General features: G+C 41.1%; 1 long non-coding RNA gene across 4 annotated transcripts; it reads left to right on the forward strand.

The window, feature by feature from the left end:
* The first annotated feature begins 1,497 nt into the window (after positions 1 to 1,497).
* Positions 1,498 to 19,300, forward strand: LOC124341886. Of its 4 annotated transcripts, XR_006918658.1 has the most exons (9): positions 1,498 to 1,536; positions 1,605 to 1,711; positions 1,955 to 2,055; positions 2,124 to 2,214; positions 18,115 to 18,221; positions 18,465 to 18,565; positions 18,634 to 18,724; positions 18,793 to 18,902; positions 18,977 to 19,300. It is a non-coding gene; the product is annotated as an uncharacterized LOC124341886 (long non-coding RNA). The 4 variants fall into 4 exon arrangements; XR_006918659.1 differs by lacking the exons at positions 1,498 to 1,536; positions 1,605 to 1,711; positions 1,955 to 2,055; positions 2,124 to 2,214 and adding exons at positions 17,730 to 17,832; positions 17,902 to 18,046; XR_006918660.1 differs by lacking the exons at positions 1,498 to 1,536; positions 1,605 to 1,711; positions 1,955 to 2,055; positions 2,124 to 2,214 and adding exons at positions 17,736 to 17,832; positions 17,896 to 18,046.
* Positions 19,301 to 19,688: the final 388 nt, after the last annotated feature.

The following is a 19,688-nucleotide window of genomic DNA, read 5'->3' on the forward strand; positions in this document are numbered from 1 at the left end:
GGTCACTCATACCGGGGATTGAACCCGAGTCATCTGACATGGTTAGCGAACACTCTAACCACTGGACCACCAATTGATATGTGACTGTTACTTCAACTTCAAGTGACTCGGCACACACACACATGTCATCTATGCGGCTCGCCGTGAAAGACGAGACGCATGCCAACGTCGACTCACGATTCTGCATATAAACCCTGCTATGCTGCCACATTTCATCACCTCATGATATAGTGATTAGCATACTCGCTTAGAATGCTAGAAGTCCGAGGTTCGATCCCGGTTCAAGTGACAATTTTTGATGAATTTTGAAATTTGTTTGTAATTGTTGGAAATCAATGGTCCATTTCTCGGGGTTTGAACCCGAGTACTCTGTCATGATTAGCGAACACTCTAACCACTGGACCACCATTTGATATCTGTTTGATGAACCATCGATTGATATGTTATCATCTCATCATACCCAAGTAGATCGCGTTGAGACGAGACGCGTGCCGTCGTTGTTGACCCATAATTATATAACGCATAACAGCTTCACTTGCTTGGACCTATCCTAACTGAAATCGGAAACAGAATTGTCAAATCTTTTACCCTGTCGATTATTTATTTGCCGTACTTTTCCCCACACCTCGATTCCAAAGTTTTCTGTGTAAAAGAATGCGAAGAAGATATTTTTTTGCCAATAGTGTAACACTCAGACTGAAATTCTTATTTTCTGTCTTTTCCTCCAGCAAACTTTTACCTTCCTGAGACTTTGCTGATGAAAAGATTGTGAATAACAATTATTTCCTGAAACTGGACCATCCCAGCATAAATTCTTATTCACAGTCTTTCATGAGCAAACTTTTACTTTACTGTTATTTTGGTGATGATAAGATTGCGAATAAGAAAAATTTCCTAAAACTGGACCATACCACGTTAATCTAACCAAAACAAAACAAAGTGTCGACTGCTATAACCAAAACAAAACAAAGTGTCGACTGCTATTATAGAAAAGTTTGTTGTTTTCAGTTGAAAGAGCTTCTGGGACTTGGCCGCTAGGTGGCACCGGTGAAACGACTTTCTTTCCTTTCAACTCTAAGGAAATTACAAATATATATCAAACTATTAATTACAAGTATAGGAACATTTATTAAGTTAACTAATAATTTTTTGTGCTTTTTTTGCTGCTGATGTAAAAAAATTTACACAGCCGACATAGGAAACCTCGGAGATTCCCGTCCTCTAGATTAAGTAGCCCATGCTCCTCCTTGGCGTCCTTGCTTAGCCGCTACTCCTTGCAGGCTGCAGTGGCAGCAATTTTTTTTGAATTTGTTTTCCCTTAAGTAAGAATGACGACAAGAACCATCGTATTGAAGTTCTATTTAACTAATCGTGTTTTTACGAAGAAACAGATGTACTCATAGCCGTTCCCATATGAACGCTTTATTTTGTGAAATCGAAAGAGATGTTTTAGTAAAGCTTCAAAAACTGATTATGTGATGGACAGTGAAACCGTTAAAGAGAATACTGGCCATACCAGTTCAGTGATACCTGATGGTAATTATTTGTTATACTTTGAGTATTTTATTGTGTTTTGTGTTTATCATTAATCATAACTTTTTTAGATCAGATGCCATTCATCCTGTGAGAGTTCTCTCAAACCAGGTTGATAGCAAGGTTGATAGTCAAATAGTTGAAGAGAACGTGCCAGTTCAGTGATCTCTTGCTGCAGGTAATTATTTGCTACTCTTTTCGAATATATTGTGTCCTGTGTTTATGGTTAATCTTAACTTTTCTTAAATTAGATGCCATATGTCATGTGACAGTTCTCTCAAACCAAGTTGATAGTCAAATAGAAGAAGAGAATACTGGCCGTGCCAGTTCAGTGATCTCTTGCTGCAGGTAATTATTTGCTACTCTTTTCGAATATATTGTGTCCTGTGTTTATGGTTAATCTTAACTTTTCTTAATTTAGATGCCATTAGTCATGTGACAATTCTTTCAAACGTACCAAGTTGATAGTCAAATAGAAGAAGAGAATACTGGCCGTGCCAGTTCAGTGATCTCTTGCTGCAGGTAATTATTTGCTTTCTTTTAGAATATACTGTGTTCATGATTAATCTTATCTTTTTAAAAACCAATAGCCATCCATCCTGTGACAGTTCTCTTATACCGGGTTGATATTCAAATAGATGAAGATAATACTGGCCATACCAGTTTCAGTGATAACTGATGGTAATTATTTGTTATACTTTGAGTATTTCATTGTGTTATGTTTTTATTATTAATCATAAATTTTTTAGATCAGATATGCCATTCATCCTGTGACAGTTCTCTCAGGCCACGTTGATAGTCAAATAGTTAATAGTTAAAGGGAACACTGGCCGTGCCAGTTCAGTGATCTCTGCTGCTGGTTAGTTATTTGCTAATATTTAAAAAAATACTGTGTCCTATGTTTATGGTTAATCTTAACTTTTCTTAAATCAGATGCCATCCTTTTTATGACAGTTCTCTCAAACCATGTTGATAGTCAAAATAAATGATGATAATCTGTCAGCGGACACTTGGTTGTGTGGTTAGAGTACCCGCGCCGTGATTCGTTGAGTCGCACGTTCAAGTCTCTTGCTGGAAGTTCATTTTGAATTTTCGCCTTTTGCGCGGAAAACTGTTTCTGTTGATTATTTAAATTCGTATTTTGTAACCGGAATTATATATGTATTGGTGTCGTGGTTAGCACGCTCGCCGTGTAATCATGAAGTCGGTGGTTCGATACTCCATCCAGACAAATGTTTTACTGATTTTTTTTTTCGCCAATCAATAAAAAAAATTATAGCAGACAACTTCATTGTTTATCTCACAATACGGCGAAACGTCAGATATTGTGTGTTACAGTTTTTGTTGTTATTCACTGTTGATTCAACTGAAAATTTTGCTGGTTCCATATATATTGAAAAGTCAAAGGTGAGATTGGTTCAATTTTATTCATTGTGAGAATTTGCATTATGAAACTGTAAAACAAGACAAATTGGGCAAAATGAATGTTAAACTGGTTTGGCTTAGTGATTCATGCTTTGTTTTGTATTTCTTATTCGCAGTCTTTTCATCACAAAATCTCAGGAAAGTGGAAGTCTGCTGAAGAAAAGACTGCGAATAAGAATTTCTGCTGGCATGGTACAGTTTTAGGAAATAATTCTTATTCACAGTCTTTTCATCACCAAAATCTCAGTAAAGTAAAAGTTTGCAGATGAAAAGACTGTGAATAAGAATTTCTGCTGGGATGGCCCAGTTTTGGGAAATGATTCTTATTCGCAGTCTTTTCATCAGCAGAATCTCAGTAAAGCACAAGTAAACTGAAGAAAAGACTGCGAATAAGAATTTCTGCTGGTATGGTCCACTTTTAGGAAATAATTCTTATTCGCAGTCTTTTCATCTACAAAATCTCAGTAAAGTAAAAGTTTGCTCAAGAAAAGACTGCGAATAAGAATTTTTGCTGGGATGGTCCAGTTTTAGGATATTATTCTTATTCACAGTCTTTTCATCAGAAAAATCTCAGTATTAAAGTAAAAGTTTGCTCAAGAAAAGACTGCGAAAAAGAATTTCTGCTGGGATGGCCCAGTTTAAGGAAATAATTCTTATTGACTCATGTTGTTTTGTATTTCAGCATTTGATTGGTGGCTTATTCATCGATTTCGCTGTGTATTTACGACCGCCTTTAAGTCAACGACTAAATTCAGGATTTGAATTCTAAGGTAATCTGATTTTCCGATACCATTTCTAGATATAGTCTTAATCATCAATGTTGAAAGCTTTGTTAAGTGTGGGTAAATCTTGGTTATGTGTGTCATTAATTATGAATTGATTGTGTTTTCAGTGTTTTGGTTTCATCATGTGATCTAAACTTAAGGTATCAAGTATATTTTAGCTTCTGTATATCATTTTGGGGTCATTGATTTTCCATACTTTGGTATACGTCGGTGGAGTATTGGATAACGTTCGCTTCCGTACTAAGAGGTTTATCCTTCACATCTAGATTAAGTCAATTCTGTTTTTTGGTTTTGAATAAATGTCTGTGATTGATAACTATGTGCTATGCCTTGCATCTACTTGAAAAAAAAAACAACTGCTAGAAATCGCCAGCTCCCGGTTATTTTGTCGTCGAATTGATTTTTCATGTCATCGGCCCGTGGTGCTGTGGTTAGCGTGGCGGATTTCAAACATTGAGGTTGATGGTTCAAAACTGATTCCGTGAAAAAAAAAAAAAATTGTTTATTTCAAAACTGTGTTTCTTTCACTGAACTTGGTGCATTTGTGTTGCTTTTGTGTTTTAATACTAATATGTGTTTTTTTGTTGCCATTCTTCAGCGGGATCTACAATATTCGAGTCGCCGGTTATTCCAACTTCGAGATGTCTTCCAGCTTCCTACAGCATCACAACACTCATTTCTCAAGTAAAGTACTTTCCGAATTCCATCAATTTAAAGTCCGTAGCATGTTATCTTAGCCTGCTAAAGACTTAATAGTTGTGGTGTCCGACGGTTTTCAGCCAATTTGTGCTGGTCTTGGTGTAGCGGTTAGCATTATGGCTTTCAAACAGCCACAATTGCGATTGAAATCCCGATCAAGTCAGCATCAAGTTGAGCGTCAATGAAAATAATTGTATTACTTTTGCCATTTTTGGAGGTATGTCTTTTGTGTAACGAACAGTCGACAACCGGAGAGGAGCTAACCTGCGATGCGTATTTGTTTATCAGATGTGAACCTTAACCGGGCTGTACCACTGGGATATTGAGCACCGGGTGTCGACGGCTTATGTTCGTATTTGTGTTTAGTTTTAAGCTTTTTGAACATTTGTGCGGTGTAAAGTCCTCCAAAAGCCCTCCAAAAAGCCCTCCACTGATAGTAGCGAATTTTTTTTGGAAAATTAGGGGTTATTTTGCTGATCTGAAAATGCCACCGCGTCGCGAATTAACTCGAGAGGAAAAGGATGAGAAGAATAGGAAGGCTAGGGAAAAAAGAAGTCTCGAAGACCCGGAGGCAAAACAAGTTAGATTGGCGGCTCAGAGGGAAAAGGCCAAGTTCGTCCGTGAAGAGAAGCGTCGTCGGCTCAATCCCGAAGATGATCAGGCTGCAAAGAATTTGAAGGCGCAAAAGGCGAGAGAAGACCGTCAGGCAGAGGCACCTGACGAAAGAGCGTTGAGGCAGAGGTTAGATGCGGACCGGAAAAGAGTCGCCCGTGCTAGCGAGACGGGAGTTGAGCATCAAGCTAGGCTGCTCGATCAAAGAATCCGGCAGCAACTCCTTAGGCAGGAGCAGAATGAAGAAGATGATCGTGCTCGACTGTTGGCCGAGGAGGAGCGGGTAGCAGTTCTTCGGCACGGAGAACAAAATCTGCACGAAGAAGAAAATCGTATTCGATTGGATGCTGAGGCAGAGCGGCAGGCTGGTCTTTTTCAATCAGAAGAAAATCGTTTGCGATTGGAAGCCGAGGCAGAGAGGCAGGCTGGTCTTCTTCAAACAGAAGAAAATCGTGTTCGATTGCAGGCCGAGGCGGATCGGCAAGCTGCCCTTCGTCAACAAGAAACGGCATCTATCTTGCGAGCGATGAATCAGAGAACAACGTCTGATCGTTCAACGGTTGTTCTTGCCAATGATGCTGTGGCAGAGCGTCCAGCAAGACAACAACACCAGGCAGGAAAGACAGCTGTCGGCAACCGAGAAACTCCTGAAGAGCAACGAGCTCGATTGCAATCCCAGGCATTACGGATGAGAATTCTGCGGCAAGATGAATCTGAAGAAGAGAGATCAGCTAGGCTTCGAGATCAGGCCTTGAGGCAAAAAGCTCTGCACCACGAAGAATCAGAAGCAGAAAAGTTGGCTCGACTACGGGAACAGTCATTACGGCAAAAAGCTCTGCGGAACGGGGAATCGGAAGCAGAGAAATCAGCTAGGCTACGCGAACAGGCTCTGCGGCAAAGTTCCTTGCGTAGCGAAGAATCGGAAGCAGAAAAAGCAGCTAGGCTGCGTGAAAAGGCTCTGCGGCAAAGTTCTCTGCGCAACAAGGAATCGGAAGCCGAAAAATCAGCCAGGCTTGGCGCACAGTCTCTGCGGCAAAGTTCTCTGCGCAACGAGGAATTGGAAGCCGAAAAAGTAGCTAGGCTGCGCGAACAGTCTCTGCGGCAAAGATGTCTTCGGAATCAAGAAATTGAAGCAGAAAATGTGGCACGACTTCGTGATCAATTAGTCCGTCAGGAAGGTTTACGCGACAACGAAACTGAAGAAAGCAATCTTTCTCGACTTCAGGATCAGTCATCACGCCAGGAAGTCGTACGAGAAAAGGAAACCACAACGGAACGAATAGAGCGCGCCATCTCTGATAGATTTCGTCAGCAAGTCAATGTGTTCGACGAAATTGAGCAGGAAGGTCGCGTTGAACACTCTGATTTCATGGCTGATTACAGAGCGACCGAGAACGAAGAAGAAACTGCTATGAGGCGTGAAGAGGATCGGCTTCGAACAGAGTTACGTCGAGAACTTGAAGAACAACGAGAGCGAGAAAACGAAGAATTGCGAGCCAGGGATGCACTTGATCATGGCGAAATTAATCCAATTGAAAATGAAGAAGACGAAGCTCTTCGTTTGCAGTTGATGACTGAACGCGACCGGCGTGGAAATCCAAGAACTCATCGGCAGGCTTGCAAAGAAATCGTGGCAGAGGACCGCGTTCACTTGCATGATTGCGGAGATTTGACCAAGATTTGCTCGGAATGTGATGCCAAACATTTCGCGAAAGAAATGCCGAAAGACAAGAAGTTCCAGCAATGCTGCGCAAAGGGCAATGTCATTCTTCCACCTGCTAAGCCGTGTCCAGAACCATTGGCCAGCCTCTTGCAAAACCGGCATCCCAAATCGAAACATTTCATGAAGCAGATTCGAAATTACAACAGCGCCCATGCTTTCGCCTCTATGGGAGCTAATTTTTCAACGCCGCCGGGTCGCGGCCCGACCTGTGTACGCATCCATGGTCAGATTTACCACCAAACTACTCCTCTCGGTCAGACGGCAAATCCCAGATACTCTGATTTGTATTTTTTGGATTCTGCGCAGGCTACTGATTTCAGGGCGAATATCGAAATGATGTCAGGTTGTTGTAGAACTTTGATGGAAGAGCTGGACGCTATGCTTCGAGAAATGAATCCTTACGCCTTGACCTACAAGATGATGCGTCAGGTTCTTGAAGAAGAATATGTTCAACGTGAAGCTGAAAATCTTCCTCACTACACTGTCGGCATGATCATCACTTGCGATAGGAGAAATGTCGACCAACGAAGATACAACTGTCCAACGGTCAACGAAATTGCTGTGGTTTTCAAAAGCACTGACGGTGAACCACCAGCCTACAGAGATATTCGTGGCCATCTCTACATTCCCGTCAGAGGCCGACGATTCATCCAGATTGACACAAAAAAGGTTATGTGTGATCCGATGTGTTACCCACTTTTATTTCCGAACGGTGACGACGGTTGGCAAATCAACATGCCTTATACCACCACCAGACGGAGAGAGAGAGATGAAGCGGCAGCAATGGCCATGATTGTTGAAGAAGATGAAGAGGAGCAGATTGATCCCTTGTGGCTCAACCCCAGAGTTTTAATTCGTGAGGAAATGGCCGCAGCAGATGGCAATGCTGTGATTGAAAATGAGACAGGTGAAGAACAAGAACCAGAAGCGGACGAGGAGAACGACGATCGACCACCGAACAGAAACAGAGGCCCACGCTCAAGAGTGACGCAAGCCGAATTTTACAGTTCGCGCATATCAGTTCGTGGTGATTTCAACAACGTTTTGGCTGGGGGTCCCGTCACTCAGATGTATTTTGTCGATTCTTACGTCAAGACCGAGGGGAGTCGCCTAGATTGGCTCAGACGAAACCAGAAAGAGCTGCATGTTGAGCGCTACTGCGGTCTGATGGATTACATCAACAATCGAGCAGAGAGAGCAAATTTGGCAGTTGGCTCGATCTACATTCTCCCTTCGTCTTTTATTGGCAGTCCTCGAGCCATGAAACAAAATTACCAAGACGCTATGGCAATTTGTGGAAAATTTGGCAAACCGACTTTTTTTGTGACGTTTACCTGCAATCCCAAGTGGAGGGAAATTGTTGCTAATATCCCAAACTACTTGACGGCTTCCGATCGTCCCGATATGGTCGCAAGAGTATTCCACTTGAAGAAGAAAGAGTTGGTCGACGACATCGAGAAAAAGCAAATATTGGGTTTCGCCGCGGCCAGAATCGAAGTCATCGAATTTCAGAAACGTGGACTGCCTCATTGCCACATGCTGGTGTGGGTCGACAGCCGTGACGCTCCTTCGACACCAGAGGATATGGATAAGACCATCTGCGCTGAAATTCCCGACAAGACACTCTATCCAAGACTTTACGACTCTGTTATGGCTCACATGATTCACGGTCCGTGTGGAGCCATCAACAAAAATTCTCCCTGCATGGATGAAGAGGGCTGCAGTAAAAAGTTCCCCAAAGACTTCAACGCAGAGACTATGATCAATGACAACGGCTATCCGACGTATAAAAGAAGAAACACTGGTGTTGTACATCGTTTGAAAAGGGGGCACACTCACTATGAAGTGGACAACCGATGGGTTGTTCCTTATAACCCTTGGTTGCTACTGAAATATGATTGTCACATCAACATCGAGTATTGCGCCAATATGACCACTGTCAAGTACATCTTCAAGTATGTGTACAAAGGTCACGACTGCAGCAACATTGAAACGAAAACTGGAACGCATCAGCAGGCTGGAGAAGAAAACGAGCAGGTTTTTGTTTGGGACGAAATCTCCACCTTTACGGACACCCGTTACGTCAGCGCGCCAGAAGCCGCCCATAGAATCTTCAAGTTTCCTCTCAGCGATCGTTCTCATACCATCACCCGACTAGCCGTGCATCTGCCTCTTGAACAGTCCGTCTTTTTCCAACCGGGCAACGAGGAACAGGCAGTCATCAATGCCGCGACCAAAGAAACGACGTTAACTGCTTGGTTCATCTTGAATCGGGATAATGAAGAAGCGAGACAGTATTTTTACCGAGAAATTGTCCATCATTTCTGTTTCGTTAGGTCGGGTGAACGTTATTATTGGAAACCACGAAGAAGAAATATTAAAATCATAGGCCGCTTATATACCGTGGGCGTCCGTCAAGTTGAGCGATACTGCCTTCGCTTGCTTCTCATCAACGTCAGAGGATCAACCAGCTTTGAAGATCTCCGCACGGTCAACGGTGTCCTTCTACCGACGTTTAAATCAGCCGCTTCTGCTTTGAATTTGCTGGAGGACGACAGCGTTTGGGAGAAGACCTTGGACGATGCCGCCGCCTTTGAAATGCCGGAGCGATTGAGACAGCTCTTTGTCGATGTCTGCCTCTTTTGCAATCCTACCGACGCTCTTCATCTCTTTGATCGGTCTCTGCCCCACCTTATGGAAGATTTCATTCGAACTGGTCACGATGCGGAAGTCGCCAAAAACTTGACTTTGAAATGGATTCAAGACAAGTTGATTCTCCACAATAGAACAATGGAAGAACTCTCTTTGCCTGTTCCTGACTTTCAGCTTATTCGCCAAATTATTGAAGCTCAACTCGAAGAGAATACTGCAATTACCCGGATAGAAAAGAGACGATTGGGTGAACTGATGGTTACTCAATTGAACGAAGGTCAACGAGCCGCCTATGATCAAGTCATGGCTGCCATCAACGACAACAACAACTCAGTTCCCCATCAGTATTTTTTGGATGGTCCTGGAGGTACTGGCAAGACCTTTTTGTACAACACTCTGATCACCGTACTGCAAGGCCAAGGGAAGACAGTCATCGCCGTCGCTTCTACCGGCATCGCTTCTACGTTGTTGATTGACGGCTCAACATACCATTCCCAATTTAAGATCTACCCTCCAATTACCGAAGTTACCAGATCGAAAATTGTAGATGGAAGCACTCTCGCTAATTTGATTTTAAGTGCCGTTCTCATCATTTCCGACGAAGCCACAATGAAGACAAATCACGCTCTCGACGCTTTTAATTTCCTCTTTCAAAAATTGGAAAAGAAAAATATACCTCATGGTGGAAAAGTCCTTCTTCTTGGTGGTGACTTTCGTCAATGTTTACCAGTCGTCCGACATGGAAACAGGGTGAAGGTGGTGGAAGCTACAATCCGAAATAACGCAACGTGGCCTCTGTTTCGTCATTTTCGTCTAACCCAGAATATGCGTACCGTGGCCGGCAATCAAGACTACGCTGACTGGCTTATTCAGCTTGGAAACGGTACTCTGCCAACGAATCCAAGACTTAACAATCCCGATCTCATCGAAATTCCTGCCGAATTTCTGGACTTTGGACGGAATTTGATTGAGTACGTCTTTGGTGTTCCTTCTCTTCTTTTGGATCCAGAGGTATCTCAGCAGATTTGCAGTCGAGCCATTCTCTGTCCGAAGAACGAAGACTGCCTACGGATCAACAATCAGATCATCAAAGACATGCCTGGAATAGTTCATCAGTACAAAAGCATCGACACGATTGATTCGGACGATCCTGAAGAAATTGCCAATTATCCAACCGAGATTCTCAACACCTTTAATGTGTCCGGAATTCCCACTCATGTTCTCAAGTTGAAAGTGGGAGCCATCATCATTCTGCTCAAGAACATTGATTCGCGTAAGGGTCTCTGCAATGGCACCCGTCTCATCATCAGGGCCCTCAGAGAAAATCTGATCGTTGCAGACATCGCTTCCGGCAAGAACAAGGGTCACACGGTTTACATCCCGCGAATGACGCTGTCGCCCACCGATTCCGATCTTCCTGTCACACTCAAGAGGCTCCAGTTTCCTGTGCTGTTGGCATTTGCCATAACCATCACCAAGTCACAGGGCCAGACTTTTGATCGTGTCGGCATTTTCCTCCCGGAGCCTGTCTTTTCTCACGGTCAGCTGTATGTGGCTTTTTCACGTGCAACATCGAAAGAAGGTTCATAAATAATTTTATAGATTTTTGTTTACTTCTTTTACTTAATAGTATTTTTTACATTATTGTTTTTCTATTGGGGAAAAAACCCATAGGAGTGAAAGTCGAAATAGCTGAATCTGCAAAGCAAGGACGGCTTTTCAGAAATCACCTGACAGCCACTGAAGAGGAAAAAGAAAAAGTATTCACCGTCAATATTGTTTACAAAGAAGTCCTTTTGTAAACACATCATCATCACACAGTTAAACGACTTAATCCTTTATACCATTCGTCCGTAGTCAACCCCTGAAAACCTTACTGGATCCCTTTTTCCTTTCTATTCCTTTCTTTCCCAGCTTTTCAAACCCAAGAGGAACTAAATTCCGCCTCGGTCTACGGGCCAAAAAATGGAGCACGGGCATGGCCATGGGGTAGTACCCATGTGCGCTCAACCGTGAATTAATAATATTAAAGTGTATCAATAAATACCAAAAATAATTTAAAAAAAAAACAAATTTCAAAATTCTCGCCAATGAAAAATATTTTAACAGTGTTTTACGAGCAATAAACATCAGTAAATGGTGTACTGGTTAGCGTACTTGCTTAAGGACAGTAATGGTAAAAGTTCAAGCCTGGCTGAGAGCCGTTATTTTTTTATATATTCTTCGGATTTCAAAACTGATAGTTTTCAAAGTATCGCACTTATAATGATGATGCCAAGTATTATTTCGCCGTTTATGAACGCTATAGCCACTACACATTTTTTTTATTTATCTGTTAATTAAAAATCGATTGATTGAAACGACCATTCGAACAGTAATTCACCCGCTTTGCTCATGCCGGGCGATTAATACAACCTTAGAATAAACCTTAAACATTGTCCGATAAACAGTCCAACAGATTTGATTACAACGAGCGATGAGTGACATCACTGAAAAAAGATTACGCATCGATGGTTCAAACCCACAGTCGGCTAATATCTTTCTGATGTAAAGAATAGCACGAGTAGCGACCGAATGATGTTTAGCGATCGGTAGCGATTTTAAAAAAATGTCTTCAAATCCAAGGACTTTAATTTTGCTCCAGCTGGGCGATATCCATGACAATATGTAAGTATGCGCTATGCACCTGGTCACGTCGGGACTTTAATAATCATACCGCTGTTGGTGTAGTGGTTAGAGCACTGGGTAGGTGACGCTAAGGTTGGTGGTTCAAACCCACTCTTGGCAAACAACTGTGTAATAATGCAAATATTCTTAAAAACGAATAATTCAAAAACCGATGCAAATAAATCGATTTTGCTCATGATGAGTTGTTACCATCACAATCTGTAAGTATGCGTTAACCTCCTGATCACGTTGGGACTTGATTTCCACCACCGCTGTTGGTGTAGTGGTTATAGCATTGTATTGGTAGTTCAATCATTGATGGTTCAAGCCCACTCTCGATAAACATCTATTACATGTAGAAAATAATCTCTCAATTGAGTAATTCTTATACTGATGCCTATAAATCGATTTTGCTCACGCTGGGCGATAACCATGACTATGTGTGAGTATGCGCTGTCAACTTGGTGACGTCGGGACTGTTGAAGTTAATGAGCACCGCTGTTGGTGTAGTGGTTATAACGTTTGATTGATAATACAAAGGATGGTGGTTCAAACCCACTCTCGGAGAACAACTGTCTAATGAATCAATTATTTTCAATATCGATGAATTCACACACCGATGATAATATGTCGATTTTGCTCACGCTGGGCGATAACCATGACTGTGTGTGAGTATGCACTGTCCACTTGGTGACTCCGGGACTGTTGTCACTCATTATCACCGCTGTTGGTGTAGTGGTTAAAACATTGGATTGTTAATACGAAGGTTGATGGTTCAAACCCACTCTGGGCATTTAACTATGTAATGAAACAAATAGTTTTACAATAGAATAATTCTGATACTGATGCCAATTAATCGTTTTGCTCACGCTGGGCGATAACCATGACAATGTGTTAGGTATGCGCAGTCAACTTGGTCACAAAGGGACTTTTAACAAGAATGAGCATCGCTTTTGGTGTAGTGGTTATAACATTGGTTTAATTATTCCAAGTTCAGTGGTTCAAACTCACTCTCGGAAAACAACTGTCTAATGAATCAATTATTTCCAATATCGTTGAATTCAAACAGCGATGATAATAAGTCGATTTTGCTCACACTGGGCGATAACCATGACTATGTGTGAGTATGCGCTGTCCACTTGGTGACGTCGGGACTGTTGACGTTTCTGAGCACCGCTGTTGGTGTAGTGGTTATAACATGGGATTGGTAATACAAAGTAGGTGGATCTCACCCACTGTGGGCAATTAATTGTCTAATGAATAAATTAATACAATAACCGATGAATTCTAACACCATTGTAAATAAAACGCTTTTGCTCTCGCCGGGTGATAAATATTGCAAAGTTAAGTATGCGCTATACATTTGGTCAAGTTGGAAAATCGTCATAAACACTGCTGTTGTTGAAGTGGTTATAGATTTGGATTAGTAAGAAAAAGGTTAATGGAACAAACCCACTTTCAGGCAAATAACAATCGAATGAATAAAATAGTTCCCGGAACGGTGAATGATTACAATGATGCAAAAAAATCGATTTTGTTCTTGCTGGGCGATGAACCTCACGTTGGTAATTTTACCGCCGTAGGCAATTGCTCTTTTGAAAAGTTTGCATAAACAATGAGACTGTTGGTATAGTCAGAATTACTCGAGAAAAAATAACAGGAGATTAAGCAATAAAATGTTAGCAACAGCCATTCGTTTCGGCCCTGAATTTGCTATTTAAGACAGTTTACTGGCTTACGACTATCCATTCGTCGAGCTGATAAGCTTGCTTTTCTATATTCACTCAAAGAATGGTGGTTCAAACCCACTCTTGACAAACAATTGTCTAATGAAGCAAATAGTCTTTATTTCGCTAAATGCAAACTCCGATGTAAATAAAACGCTTTTGCTCACGCTGAGTGATAACTATGACAATATGTAAGTATGCGCTATCCACCTGGTCACCTCGGAAAATGATTTAAATAACGTAGTTGGTGAAGTGGTTATGGCATTGAATAGGTAAATTAAGGGTTGGTGGTTCAAATACACTCTCAGGAAAACAACATTGGAATGAAACAAATAGTTCCAGAAACGATGAATTCTTACACTGATGCAAATAAATCGATTTTGTTCTTGCTGGGCGATGATACTGAAAATTTTAAAGTATGCACTACCCATTAGGTCCCGTCGAGACTTGCATTGAATTATGCTTATTAATATTAATTTAATAATGCACCCATTTTCGTTTATTTTTGCTGACCATGACAATATAGATGTATGCAGAATCCATTTGGTCACATCAAGACTTGCAACCAAACACCGCTGTTGGTGTAGTGGTTATAGCCTTGGATTGATAACTCAAAGCGTGGTGGTTCAAACCTACTTTCGGCAAACAACCGTCTAATGAAGCAAATTGTGTCAATATCGATAAAGTTAAACTACGATGATATTGAAACGCTTTTGCTCACGCTGGGTTATAACTATGACATTGTGTAAGTATGCGCTATCCACATAGTCACGTCGGAACTTGCTTACATACACCGCTGATGGTGTAGTGGTTATAGCATTGGATTGGTAATCCAAAGGATGTCGGTTCAAACCCGCTCTCGGCAAAACTATGTATGTAAAAATATGTCATGTAAAAGAATCGCAAGTTGGGTATGAATAAAGATTTGACACTGTAACAGTTTTGTCCGCACATTTAACGACGATTTATAGCAACTCTTGCAACATTCATTCACAACTCCATGGCTCAGTGGTTAGAGTGACGGATTCAGGATTCAGCGGACCAGTGTTCAAATGAAACTCAAGACAGTAACAAGTAAAATGAAGAATACACGGTCAGGTAATCAATAGGTAAGGGATAAATAGATGGGTAAAGTAAAGTGGGAACAAATACAGTAAATATCAATAAATGGCAAGTGGAAGACATCCAAATTCTGAATAAAATACAAGTCCCCGGTACCAAATCCCTAGAAAAATTACAAGTCCCAAAAAAACCCTAATAACCCCAACGGGCTTACAGAGAAAAACGACAGAGTCCTAAAATGAAACCAAAATATCACGTAAAAAAGTACAAGTCTAAAATCACACCCAAAATACCCAAATACCTGAGATGTGTCAAATCCAACACCACCAAACTCTGAAAAAACCAAGTCCCAAAAATAAACCCAAATGCCACCGATACTTGGTTGCAGCGAAAAAAACAAAGTCCAAAAAAAACACCCAAAAACCGACTGGCTCACGGTGGAAGATGTACAAGTCCATAAATGGATGAAAAAAAAAGTCCCGGGCAGTAAGGAATTGGGCAGTGGGATTATACGAGTGGCGTTTTGCTGCATGTGTGCTGTGCTGTGCGCTTGGGTGATTGCGTCTAGCAAGGTGGTTCGCCGTCCTTGGACGGGCATCTGGTATACTAGTCTCTTTGCAACAACCCGCGGTGCGTCCCATTCAACCTTGACTTTGTCTGTGAAACTGTTTGTTTGTTTGTTTGTACGTTTGTTTGTTTGTGCATCCCGCTTTGCTGTTTGTCTGTAGCGGCGAGACGCATCCAGGTGCGAAAGATTAGAGTCGAGGCGCATTCATCGTTTAAGGCGCTTCACCCCACTCTCAAACACTCATCCATCTCTCTGCTCTGCTCGGTACTCTCAACTGCATCTCGCAGCTGCCGCTGTACATACCACATGAGCGCCACGAGGGTTCGAACCAAGTGGGGGGAAGGTTGGGGGTTTGGAGATGTTTTTTTCCATTGGTAATTATCACACAATGTCCTCTATTAATTTGTATCGAGTGTTGGGTTTGAACCATGGCTTCGAATACTTGGTGGGTCCGATAGCGTTGCAACACGGTCCTCACCTCATACTCTAACCACTACACTATCAGAACTGATATTCATTCCAAGTTGAAACTCCATACAGCTGCTGTCGTTGCGACTTTTGGTGCTTTTATAGTGCGCATCCACACACTACATCAATCCACCCCATGGCTTGCTACCGTATTTCATCGGCTCATGGTATAGTGGTTATAGTGCTCGCTTAGCATGCGAGAGGTCCGAGGTTCGATCCCGGCTCAAGTCATCACATTCGATTTTAATGAACTGAAAGTAATTATTTGAAATTAATGGTCACTTATCCCGGGGATTGAACCCGAGTCTTCTGACATGGTTAGCAAACACTCTAACCACTGGACCACCAATTGATATCAGATTGTCACTTCAACTTTAAGTGGCTCGGCACACACACACATGTCAACTATGCGGCTCGCCGCGAGAGACGAGACGCATACCATCGTCGACTCATGATTCTGCATATAACCCATGCTATGCTGCAACATTTAATCGGCTCATGGTATAGTGGTTAGCGTGCTCGCTTAGCATGCGAGAGGTCCGAGGTTCGAACCCGGCTCAAGTCACATTCGATTTTAATGAACTGAAAGTAATTATTGGAAATCAATGGTCACATTTATGGGGGATTGAACCCGAGTCCTCCGGGATGGTTAGCAGACACTCTAACCATTAGACCACCAATTGATATCCAATATCAACTTCAACTTCAAGTAATTCGGCACACACAAACACACACACACATGTCACACACAGTTATGCGGCTCACCGTGAGAGACGAGCCGCAAGCCATCGTCGACTCATGATTCTGCATATAAGCCATGCTATGCTGCTACATTTCATTGACTCATGGTGTAGTGGTTAGCGTGCTCGCTTAGCATGCGATAGATCCAAAGTTTGAATCCGGTGTAAGACACAATTTTAACAAATTGAAATTTGAAATTATTGGAATTTTATGGTCACATTTTTCGGGAATTGAACCCGAGTACTCTGCCATGGTTAATGAACGCTTTAACCACTGAACCATCGATTGATATGTTATCATCTCATCATACCCAAGTAGATCGCGTTGAGACGAGACGCGTGCCGTCGTTGTTGACCCATAATTATATAACGCATAACAGCTTCACTTGCTTGGACCTATCCTAACTGAAATCGGAAACAGAATTGTCAAATCTTACCCTGTTGATTATTTATTTGCCGTACTTTTCCCCACACCTCGATTCCAAAGTTTTCTGTGTAAAAGAATGCGAAGAAGATATTTTTTTGCCAATAGTGTAACACTCAGACTGAAATTCTTATTTTCTGTCTTTTCCTCCAGCAAACTTTTACCTTCCTGAGACTTTGCTGATGAAAAGATTGTGAATAAGAATTATTTCCTGAAACTGGACCATCCCAGCATAAATTCTTATTCACAGTCTTTCATGAGCAAACTTTTACTTTACTGTTATTTTGGTGATGATAAGATTGCGAATAAGAAAAATTTCCTAAAACTGGACCATACCACGTTAATCTAACCAAAACAAAACAAAGTGTCGACTGCTATAACCAAAACAAAACAAAGTGTCGACTGCTATTATAGAAAAGTTTGTTGTTTTCAGTTGAAAGAGCTTCTGGGACTTGGCCGCTAGGTGGCACCGGTGAAACGACTTTCTTTCCTTTCAACTCTAAGGAAATTACAAATATATATCAAACTATTAATTACAAGTATAGGAACATTTATTAAGTTAACTAATAATTTTTGGTGCTTTTTTTGCTGCTGATGTAAAAAAATTTACACAGCCGACATAGGAAACCTCGGAGATTCCCGTCCTCTAGATTAAGTAGCCCATGCTCCTCCTTGGCGTCCTTGCTTAGCCGCTACTCCTTGCAGGCTGCAGTGGCAGCAATTTTTTTTGAATTTGTTTTCCCTTAAGTAAGAATGACGACAAGAACCATCGTATTGAAGTTCTATTTAACTAATCGTGTTTTTACGAAGAAACAGATGTACTCATAGCCGTTCCTATATGAACGCTTTATTTTGTGAAATCGAAAGAGATGTTTTAGTAAAGCTTCAAAAACTGATTATGTGATGGACAGTGAAACCGTTCAAGAGAATACTGGCCATACCAGTTCAGTGATACCTGATGGTAATTATTTGTTATACTTTGAGTATTTTATTGTGTTTTGTGTTTATCATTAATCATAACTTTTTTAGATCAGATGCCATTCATCCTGTGAGAGTTCTCTCAAACCAGGTTGATAGCAAGGTTGATAGTCAAATAGTTGAAGAGAACGTGCCAGTTCAGTGATCTCTTGCTGCAGGTAATTATTTGCTACTCTTTTCGAATATATTGTGTCCTGTGTTTATGGTTAATCTTAACTTTTCTTAAATTAGATGCCATATGTCATGTGACAGTTCTCTCAAACCAAGTTGATAGTCAAATAGAAGAAGAGAATACTGGCCGTGCCAGTTCAGTGATCTCTTCCTGCAGGTAATTATTTGCTACTCTTTTCGAATATATTGTGTCCTGTGTTTATGGTTAATCTTAACTTTTCTTAATTTAGATGCCATTAGTCATGTGACAATTCTTTCAAACGTACCAAGTTGATAGTCAAATAGAAGAAGAGAATACTGGCCGTGCCAGTTCAGTGATCTCTTGCTGCAGGTAATTATTTGCTTTCTTTTAGAATATACTGTGTTCATGATTAATCTTATCTTTTTAAAAACCAATAGCCATCCATCCTGTGACAGTTCTCTTATACCGGGTTGATATTCAAATAGATGAAGATAATACTGGCCATACCAGTTTCAGTGATAACTGATGGTAATTATTTGTTATACTTTGAGTATTTCATTGTGTTATGTTTTTATTATTAATCATAAATTTTTTAGATCAGATATGCCATTCATCCTGTGACAGTTCTCTCAGGCCACGTTGATAGTCAAATAGTTAATAGTTAAAGGGAACACTGGCCGTGCCAGTTCAGTGATCTCTGCTGCTGGTTAGTTATTTGCTAATATTTAAAAAAATACTGTGTCCTATGTTTATGGTTAATCTTAACTTTTCTTAAATCAGATGCCATCCTTTTTATGACAGTTCTCTCAAACCATGTTGATAGTCAAAATAAATGATGATAATCTGTCAGCGGACACTTGGTTGTGTGGTTAGAGTACCCGCGCCGTGATTCGTTGAGTCGCACGTTCAAGTCTCTTGCTGGAAGTTCATTTTGAATTTTCGCCTTTTGCGCGGAAAACTGTTTCTGTTGGTTATTTAAATTCGTATTTTGTAACCGGAATTATATATGTATTGGTGTCGTGGTTAGCACGCTCGCCGTGTAATCATGAAGTCGGTGGTTCGATACTCGATCTAGACAAATGTTTTACTGATTTTTTTTTTCGCCAATCAATAAAAAAAATTATAGCAGACAACTTCATTGTTTATCTCACAATACGGCGAAACGTCAGATATTGTGTGTTACAGTTTTTGTTGTTATTCACTGTTGATTCAACTGAAAACTTTGCTGGTTCCATATATATTGAAAAGTCAAAGGTGAGATTGGTTCAATTTTATTCATTGTGAGAATTTGCATTATGAAACTGTAAAACAAGACAAATTGGGCAAAATGAATGTTAAACTGGTTTGGCTTAGTGATTCATGCTTTGTTTTGTATTTCTTATTCGCAGTCTTTTCATCACAAAATCTCAGGAAAGTGGAAGTCTGCTGAAGAAAAGACTGCGAATAAGAATTTCTGCTGGCATGGTACAGTTTTAGGAAATAATTCTTATTC

This window comes from Daphnia pulicaria, chromosome 6 (assembly GCF_021234035.1).
Source record: "Daphnia pulicaria isolate SC F1-1A chromosome 6, SC_F0-13Bv2, whole genome shotgun sequence".
In the NCBI taxonomy this organism is placed as follows: Eukaryota; Metazoa; Arthropoda; class Branchiopoda; order Diplostraca; family Daphniidae; genus Daphnia; species Daphnia pulicaria.